We start from the raw sequence: 10,107 nt of genomic DNA on the forward strand, positions 1-10,107 counted from the left end.
GGTTGGGAAATTCTTCAATGCGCGATAGACGTTGTTTTCACAGGTCATTTCCTTTGTAAGCGTGTATAGATTACCGTCAATTTGTAAAATGTGATTCTCTCAGGCAATTTATAAAATGTGTAAATATTTCAGTCATTTTGACTAAAAGATCTGTCCAGATTGATTAAGACGATCAAAAGGGCCTACAAACATCACAACAGATTATTATGTAGGATTAGAAGCCAAACAACATAGAAATGTACTTTTCCTCAACGTAACATTTTCAGTCTCTTGGTGATGACATTAAACATCAAAATGTTTGGAATTCGTTATCGTAATAATACAGATGGAAATGTTTTTCAGTCACTTTGTGAAATAACTGAATATTTATACGTTTAATAAATATGTTACACATTTTGACAGTAAAAAAATATACACACTATAAAAAAAGCAATGCTCAGATGAAATATTTACTTTGTGTTGCAAGTCAAAATAGTGTAAACGAAAATCGCAAAATTACCAAGCAAGTGACTTATCAAAACTTCGTCACCATTACCGATGCTACCCACAAAAATACCTACATTTCCTTATTATCTCGAAAACTGTATTTCATTTTGTTGATCAATGTGACCATACGCTCTTATTACTACCGGTATCCATAAAAGTGACTAATGCGCTTACGAATGGCGCAACAGAGGTCGCGAGCTAGTCTAGATTTCTGCTCTACATCCGGTTACTCACTGGGAAAAAACAATAACAAAGGCAACAACCAGTCCCGGGGAATTGCGTTAGATCAGTGCCCCTTTAATAACACACAATGACATATTATAATAAACATTCTTCATTTGCACTGGTAGTTACACTGATTAATGAATTGAATTGATTGTCTCTGAATAGTTTTTGTGTACTCCAACCCTGCATTGAAGCCTGCAGCAAAGTCATACATGATGTATTGACGTGGTCCCAGCTGGCATAATTTCATCTATTCATCTGAGGCAACAGCTTCTTTTTGGAAACAACTGGGTCATCACTGATCCATGAATATATTCTTACCGCTATTGTCAACGTTGTCAGGAATTTGTTTTGTTGGCAAATCGAAATTGGTTATTCACTAGCATTCTCAAGCATTGATGTTTCATATTTCTATACAGGAGTATTGGTTGATAACAACATCTGGTGTCACACGACACCAAAAGATAAGAGGTATATCTGAAGTCAATAATATTTTATTCAGGAAACAATAGTCAGAGTTAAAAACCCCACCAGATTTTGCATCATGTCCAAATGTCGCATTCTCGCGTTGTCGACCTTTGACAAAAAGTGCTATGTACAAAAAACACGAGAATGCGAGAACGCGAGAACGCGATATTTTGTCCAAATCTCGCGTACTCGCGATTTCGCATTCTCGTGCTTTTGGCATATTTAGTTCGTTTCCAATGGTCGATATCGCGAGACTGCGAGATCGCAAGAATGTCTCTTACAGTATTCCATAGGTAATAATATATGTCATACTTTTGACAAAATGTATTGACTCAGAGCATTATTGTTAATCACAGCGTATAGACTCGGCATGCAGATGAACTCATCAGCGCATTTTTACACTTTATCTATTAATTGGCATGTTAGACTTCTATTTCATAACTCAGTTATATTTGCACGGATCACTATGGAATTTTGGAAGGGACATTGTCGCGTTGTCGTATTGTCGCATTGACGCCCTTGCAAAAACAAGCAAAACGTGTCAAAATTAACCAAAGCGCGACAATTCGACAACACAACATTTTGGCCATTAGTCGCATTGTCGCGTTGTCGCATTGTCGCATTGTCGCTCTTTGAATAATCTTTTTCTATATTTTACAAAAGGGCGACAATGCCTGAACGCGAGATTTTCAAAGTCAAAATATGTCTCTTCGCATTTTTTAGGAACCGTGGACGTTATGAAAATAGTTGTCACGTGGCCTTTCTCAGCCAACCCTTGAGACTTGACACCTATGTGAAACACCTGAAGCAATCCAAGTGATCAGTTGAGAAACGAACACTGGTTATAATATCCCGAAACGATATATATCTTTTAGAATATTTGATAGTTACAGAGACACGTGACATCGAATAAGTTATTTTGTATAGCTGCAGATGAGTGGGACATTATTCCTTTGTGTGGATATTCACGGATACATTCCTCGAACAAGGAAGCTGCCTATTTATACACATAAATTTGGTAAGTTGTAATTATGGTATTTGCATTTTGTTTTCCTTCATTTGAACCGATTCGTTCTTGTTTCTCTACGTCTTGGTTGGGAAATTCTTCAATGCGCGATAGACGTTGTTTTCACAGGTCATTTCCTTTGTAAGCGTGTATAGATTACCGTCAATTTGTAAAATGTGATTCTCTCAGGCAATTTATAAAATGTGTAAATATTTCAGTCATTTTGACTAAAAGATCTGTCCAGATTGATTAAGACGATCAAAAGGGCCTACAAACATCACAACAGATTATTATGTAGGATTAGAAGCCAAACAACATAGAAATGTACTTTTCCTCAACGTAACATTTTCAGTCTCTTGGTGATGACATTAAACATCAAAATGTTTGGAATTCGTTATCGTAATAATACAGATGGAAATGTTTTTCAGTCACTTTGTAAAATAACTGAATATTTATACGTTTAATAAATATGTTACACATTTTGACAGTAAAAAAATATACACACTATAAAAAAAGCAATGCTCAGATGAAATATTTACTTTGTGTTGCAAGTCAAAATAGTGTAAACGAAAATCGCAAAATTACCAAGCAAGTGACTTATCAAAACTTCGTCACCATTACCGATGCTACCCACAAAAATACCTACATTTCCTTATTATCTCGAAAACTGTATTTCATTTTGTTGATCAATGTGACCATACGCTCTTATTACTACCGGTATCCATAAAAGTGACTAATGCGCTTACGAATGGCGCAACAGAGGTCGCGAGCTAGTCTAGATTTCTGCTCTACATCCGGGTACTCACTGGGAAAAAACAATAACAAAGGCAACAACCAGTCCCGGGGAATTGCGTTAGATCAGTGCCCCTTTAATAACACACAATGACATATTATAATAAACATTCTTCATTTGCACTGGTAGTTACACTGATTAATGAATTGAATTGATTGTCTCTGAATAGTTTTTGTGTACTCCAACCCTGCATTGAAGCCTGCAGCAAAGTCATACATGATGTATTGACGTGGTCCCAGCTGGCATAATTTCATCTATTCATCTGAGGCAACAGCTTCTTTTTGGAAACAACTGGGTCATCACTGATCCATGAATATATTCTTACCGCTATTTTCAACGTTGTCAGGAATTTGTTTTGTTGGCAAATCGAAATTGGTTATTCACTAGCATTCTCAAGCATTGATGTTTCATATTTCTATACAGGAGTATTGGTTGATAACAACATCTGGTGTCACACGACACCAAAAGATAAGAGGTATATCTGAAGTCAATAATATTTTATTCAGGAAACAATAGTCAGAGTTAAAAACCCCACCAGATTTTGCATCATGTCCAAATGTCGCATTCTCGCGTTGTCGACCTTTGACAAAAAGTGCTATGTATAAAAAACACGAGAATGCGAGAACGCGAGAACGCGATATTTTGTCCAAATCTCGCGTACTCGCGATTTCGCATTCTCGTGCTTTTGGCATATTTAGTTCGTTTCCAATGGTCGATATCGCGAGACTGCGAGATCGCGAGAATGTCTCTTACAGTATTCCATAGGTAATAATATATGTCATACTTTTGACAAAATGTATTGACTCAGAGCATTATTGTTAATCACAGCGTATAGACTCGGCATGCAGATGAACTCATCAGCGCATTTTTACACTTTATCTATTAATTGGCATGTTAGACTTCTATTTCATAACTCAGTTATATTTGCACGGATCACTATGGAATTTTGGAAGGGACATTGTCGCGTTGTCGTATTGTCGCATTGACGCCCTTGCAAAAACAAGCAAAACGTGTCAAAATTAACCAAAGCGCGACAATTCGACAACACAACATTTTGGCCATTAGTCGCATTGTCGCGTTGTCGCATTGTCGCATTGTCGCTCTTTGAATAATCTTTTTCTATATTTTACAAAAGGGCGACAATGCCTGAACGCGAGATTTTCAAAGTCAAAATATGTCTCTTCGCATTTTTTAGGAACCGTGGACGTTATGAAAATAGTTGTCACGTGGCCTTTCTCAGCCAACCCTTGAGACTTGACACCTATGTGAAACACCTGAAGCAATCCAAGTGATCAGTTGAGAAACGAACACTGGTTATAATATCCCGAAACGATATATATCTTTTAGAATATTTGATAGTTACAGAGACACGTGACATCGAATAAGTTATTTTGTATAGCTGCAGATGAGTGGGACATTATTCCTTTGTGTGGATATTCACGGATACATTCCTCGAACAAGGAAGCTGCCTATTTATACACATAAATTTGGTAAGTTGTAATTATGGTATTTGCATTTTGTTTTCCTTCATTTGAACCGATTCGTTCTTGTTTCTCTACGTCTTGGTTGGGAAATTCTTCAATGCGCGATAGACGTTGTTTTCACAGGTCATTTCCTTTGTAAGCGTGTATAGATTACCATCAATTTGTAAAATGTGATTCTCTCAGGCAATTTATAAAATGTGTAAATATTTCAGTCATTTTGACTAAAAGATCTGTCCAGATTGATTAAGACGATCAAAAGGGCCTACAAACATCACAACAGATTATTATGTAGGATTAGAAGCCAAACAACATAGAAATGTACTTTTCCTCAACGTAACATTTTCAGTCTCTTGGTGATGACATTAAACATCAAAATGTTTGGAATTCGTTATCGTAATAATACAGATGGAAATGTTTTTCAGTCACTTTGTAAAATAACTGAATATTTATACGTTTAATAAATATGTTACACATTTTGACAGTAAAAAAATATACACACTATAAAAAAAGCAATGCTCAGATGAAATATTTACTTTGTGTTGCAAGTCAAAATAGTGTAAACGAAAATCGCAAAATTACCAAGCAAGTGACTTATCAAAACTTCGTCACCATTACCGATGCTACCCACAAAAATACCTACATTTCCTTATTATCTCGAAAACTGTATTTCATTTTGTTGATCAATGTGACCATACGCTCTTATTACTACCGGTATCCATAAAAGTGACTAATGCGCTTACGAATGGCGCAACAGAGGTCGCGAGCTAGTCTAGATTTCTGCTCTACATCCGGGTACTCACTGGGAAAAAACAATAACAAAGGCAACAACCAGTCCCGGGGAATTGCGTTAGATCAGTGCCCCTTTAATAACACACAATGACATATTATAATAAACATTCTTCATTTGCACTGGTAGTTACACTGATTAATGAATTGAATTGATTGTCTCTGAATAGTTTTTGTGTACTCCAACCCTGCATTGAAGCCTGCAGCAAAGTCATACATGATGTATTGACGTGGTCCCAGCTGGCATAATTTCATCTATTCATCTGAGGCAACAGCTTCTTTTTGGAAACAACTGGGTCATCACTGATCCATGAATATATTCTTACCGCTATTGTCAACGTTGTCAGGAATTTGTTTTGTTGGCAAATCGAAATTGGTTATTCACTAGCATTCTCAAGCATTGATGTTTCATATTTCTATACAGGAGTATTGGTTGATAACAACATCTGGTGTCACATGACACCAAAAGATAAGAGGTATATCTGAAGTCAATAATATTTTATTCAGGAAACAATAGTCAGAGTTAAAAACCCCACCAGATTTTGCATCATGTCCAAATGTCGCATTCTCGCGTTGTCGACCTTTGACAAAAAGTGCTATGTACAAAAAACACGAGAATGCGAGAACGCGAGAACGCGATATTTTGTCCAAATCTCGCGTACTCGCGATTTCGCATTCTCGTGCTTTTGGCATATTTAGTTCGTTTCCAATGGTCGATATCGCGAGACTGCGAGATCGCAAGAATGTCTCTTACAGTATTCCATAGGTAATAATATATGTCATACTTTTGACAAAATGTATTGACTCAGAGCATTATTGTTAATCACAGCGTATAGACTCGGCATGCAGATGAACTCATCAGCGCATTTTTACACTTTATCTATTAATTGGCATGTTAGACTTCTATTTCATAACTCAGTTATATTTGCACGGATCACTATGGAATTTTGGAAGGGACATTGTCGCGTTGTCGTATTGTCGCATTGACGCCCTTGCAAAAACAAGCAAAACGTGTCAAAATTAACCAAAGCGCGACAATTCGACAACACAACATTTTGGCCATTAGTCGCATTGTCGCGTTGTCGCATTGTCGCATTGTCGCTCTTTGAATAATCTTTTTCTATATTTTACAAAAGGGCGACAATGCCTGAACGCGAGATTTTCAAAGTCAAAATATGTCTCTTCGCATTTTTTAGGAACCGTGGACGTTATGAAAATAGTTGTCACGTGGCCTTTCTCAGCCAACCCTTGAGACTTGACACCTATGTGAAACACCTGAAGCAATCCAAGTGATCAGTTGAGAAACGAACACTGGTTATAATATCCCGAAACGATATATATCTTTTAGAATATTTGATAGTTACAGAGACACGTGACATCGAATAAGTTATTTTGTATAGCTGCAGATGAGTGGGACATTATTCCTTTGTGTGGATATTCACGGATACATTCCTCGAACAAGGAAGCTGCCTATTTATACACATAAATTTGGTAAGTTGTAATTATGGTATTTGCATTTTGTTTTCCTTCATTTGAACCGATTCGTTCTTGTTTCTCTACGTCTTGGTTGGGAAATTCTTCAATGCGCGATAGACGTTGTTTTCACAGGTCATTTCCTTTGTAAGCGTGTATAGATTACCGTCAATTTGTAAAATGTGATTCTCTCAGGCAATTTATAAAATGTGTAAATATTTCAGTCATTTTGACTAAAAGATCTGTCCAGATTGATTAAGACGATCAAAAGGGCCTACAAACATCACAACAGATTATTATGTAGGATTAGAAGCCAAACAACATAGAAATGTACTTTTCCTCAACGTAACATTTTCAGTCTCTTGGTGATGACATTAAACATCAAAATGTTTGGAATTCGTTATCGTAATAATACAGATGGAAATGTTTTTCAGTCACTTTGTAAAATAACTGAATATTTATACGTTTAATAAATATGTTACACATTTTGACAGTAAAAAAATATACACACTATAAAAAAAGCAATGCTCAGATGAAATATTTACTTTGTGTTGCAAGTCAAAATAGTGTAAACGAAAATCGCAAAATTACCAAGCAAGTGACTTATCAAAACTTCGTCACCATTACCGATGCTACCCACAAAAATACCTACATTTCCTTATTATCTCGAAAACTGTATTTCATTTTGTTGATCAATGTGACCATACGCTCTTATTACTACCGGTATCCATAAAAGTGACTAATGCGCTTACGAATGGCGCAACAGAGGTCGCGAGCTAGTCTAGATTTCTGCTCTACATCCGGGTACTCACTGGGAAAAAACAATAACAAAGGCAACAACCAGTCCCGGGGAATTGCGTTAGATCAGTGCCCCTTTAATAACACACAATGACATATTATAATAAACATTCTTCATTTGCACTGGTAGTTACACTGATTAATGAATTGAATTGATTGTCTCTGAATAGTTTTTGTGTACTCCAACCCTGCATTGAAGCCTGCAGCAAAGTCATACATGATGTATTGACGTGGTCCCAGCTGGCATAATTTCATCTATTCATCTGAGGCAACAGCTTCTTTTTGGAAACAACTGGGTCATCACTGATCCATGAATATATTCTTACCGCTATTGTCAACGTTGTCAGGAATTTGTTTTGTTGGCAAATCGAAATTGGTTATTCACTAGCATTCTCAAGCATTGATGTTTCATATTTCTATACAGGAGTATTGGTTGATAACAACATCTGGTGTCACATGACACCAAAAGATAAGAGGTATATCTGAAGTCAATAATATTTTATTCAGGAAACAATAGTCAGAGTTAAAAACCCCACCAGATTTTGCATCATGTCCAAATGTCGCATTCTCGCGTTGTCGACCTTTGACAAAAAGTGCTATGTATAAAAAACACGAGAATGCGAGAACGCGAGAACGCGATATTTTGTCCAAATCTCGCGTACTCGCGATTTCGCATTCTCGTGCTTTTGGCATATTTAGTTCGTTTCCAATGGTCGATATCGCGAGACTGCGAGATCGCAAGAATGTCTCTTACAGTATTCCATAGGTAATAATATATGTCATACTTTTGACAAAATGTATTGACTCAGAGCATTATTGTTAATCACAGCGTATAGACTCGGCATGCAGATGAACTCATCAGCGCATTTTTACACTTTATCTATTAATTGGCATGTTAGACTTCTATTTCATAACTCAGTTATATTTGCACGGATCACTATGGAATTTTGGAAGGGACATTGTCGCGTTGTCGTATTGTCGCATTGACGCCCTTGCAAAAACAAGCAAAACGTGTCAAAATTAACCAAAGCGCGACAATTCGACAACACAACATTTTGGCCATTAGTCGCATTGTCGCGTTGTCGCATTGTCGCATTGTCGCTCTTTGAATAATCTTTTTCTATATTTTACAAAAGGGCGACAATGCCTGAACGCGAGATTTTCAAAGTCAAAATATGTCTCTTCGCATTTTTTAGGAACCGTGGACGTTATGAAAATAGTTGTCACGTGGCCTTTCTCAGCCAACCCTTGAGACTTGACACCTATGTGAAACACCTGAAGCAATCCAAGTGATCAGTTGAGAAACGAACACTGGTTATAATATCCCGAAACGATATATATCTTTTAGAATATTTGATAGTTACAGAGACACGTGACATCGAATAAGTTATTTTGTATAGCTGCAGATGAGTGGGACATTATTCCTTTGTGTGGATATTCACGGATACATTCCTCGAACAAGGAAGCTGCCTATTTATACACATAAATTTGGTAAGTTGTAATTATGGTATTTGCATGTTGTTTTCCTTCATTTGAACCGATTCGTTCTTGTTTCTCTACGTCTTGGTTGGGAAATTCTTCAATGCGCGATAGACGTTGTTTTCACAGGTCATTTCCTTTGTAAGCGTGTATAGATTACCGTCAATTTGTAAAATGTGATTCTCTCAGGCAATTTATAAAATGTGTAAATATTTCAGTCATTTTGACTAAAAGATCTGTCCAGATTGATTAAGACGATCAAAAGGGCCTACAAACATCACAACAGATTATTATGTAGGATTAGAAGCCAAACAACATAGAAATGTACTTTTCCTCAACGTAACATTTTCAGTCTCTTGGTGATGACATTAAACATCAAAATGTTTGGAATTCGTTATCGTAATAATACAGATGGAAATGTTTTTCAGTCACTTTGTAAAATAACTGAATATTTATACGTTTAATAAATATGTTACACATTTTGACAGTAAAAAAATATACACACTATAAAAAAAGCAATGCTCAGATGAAATATTTACTTTGTGTTGCAAGTCAAAATAGTGTAAACGAAAATCGCAAAATTACCAAGCAAGTGACTTATCAAAACTTCGTCACCATTACCGATGCTACCCACAAAAATACCTACATTTCCTTATTATCTCGAAAACTGTATTTCATTTTGTTGATCAATGTGACCATACGCTCTTATTACTACCGGTATCCATAAAAGTGACTAATGCGCTTACGAATGGCGCAACAGAGGTCGCGAGCTAGTCTAGATTTCTGCTCTACATCCGGGTACTCACTGGGAAAAAACAATAACAAAGGCAACAACCAGTCCCGGGGAATTGCGTTAGATCAGTGCCCCTTTAAATATCACATGTATGTATATAGAGGCTCACAAAAACTTGACCCAAAATTCAATGTAGGTGGTAAGAGGAAAACGAATTCAACTTCGAAATGGCTTTATATTTGTCACCTAAACAGCTATAAATTAAATATTTTGCTTATATTGTTATGGAACCACATCTAATTGTGAAACAGAGTTGACATATTTGTCAAAAGTCTTCTTATTTATGTTCTTATTTCATTTTTATGTCGGTCAGTTT

This window comes from Haliotis cracherodii, unplaced genomic scaffold (genome assembly GCF_022045235.1).
Source record: "Haliotis cracherodii isolate W230 unplaced genomic scaffold, xgHalCrac1.p SCAF_1, whole genome shotgun sequence".
Lineage (NCBI taxonomy): Eukaryota > Metazoa > Mollusca > Gastropoda > Lepetellida > Haliotidae > Haliotis > Haliotis cracherodii.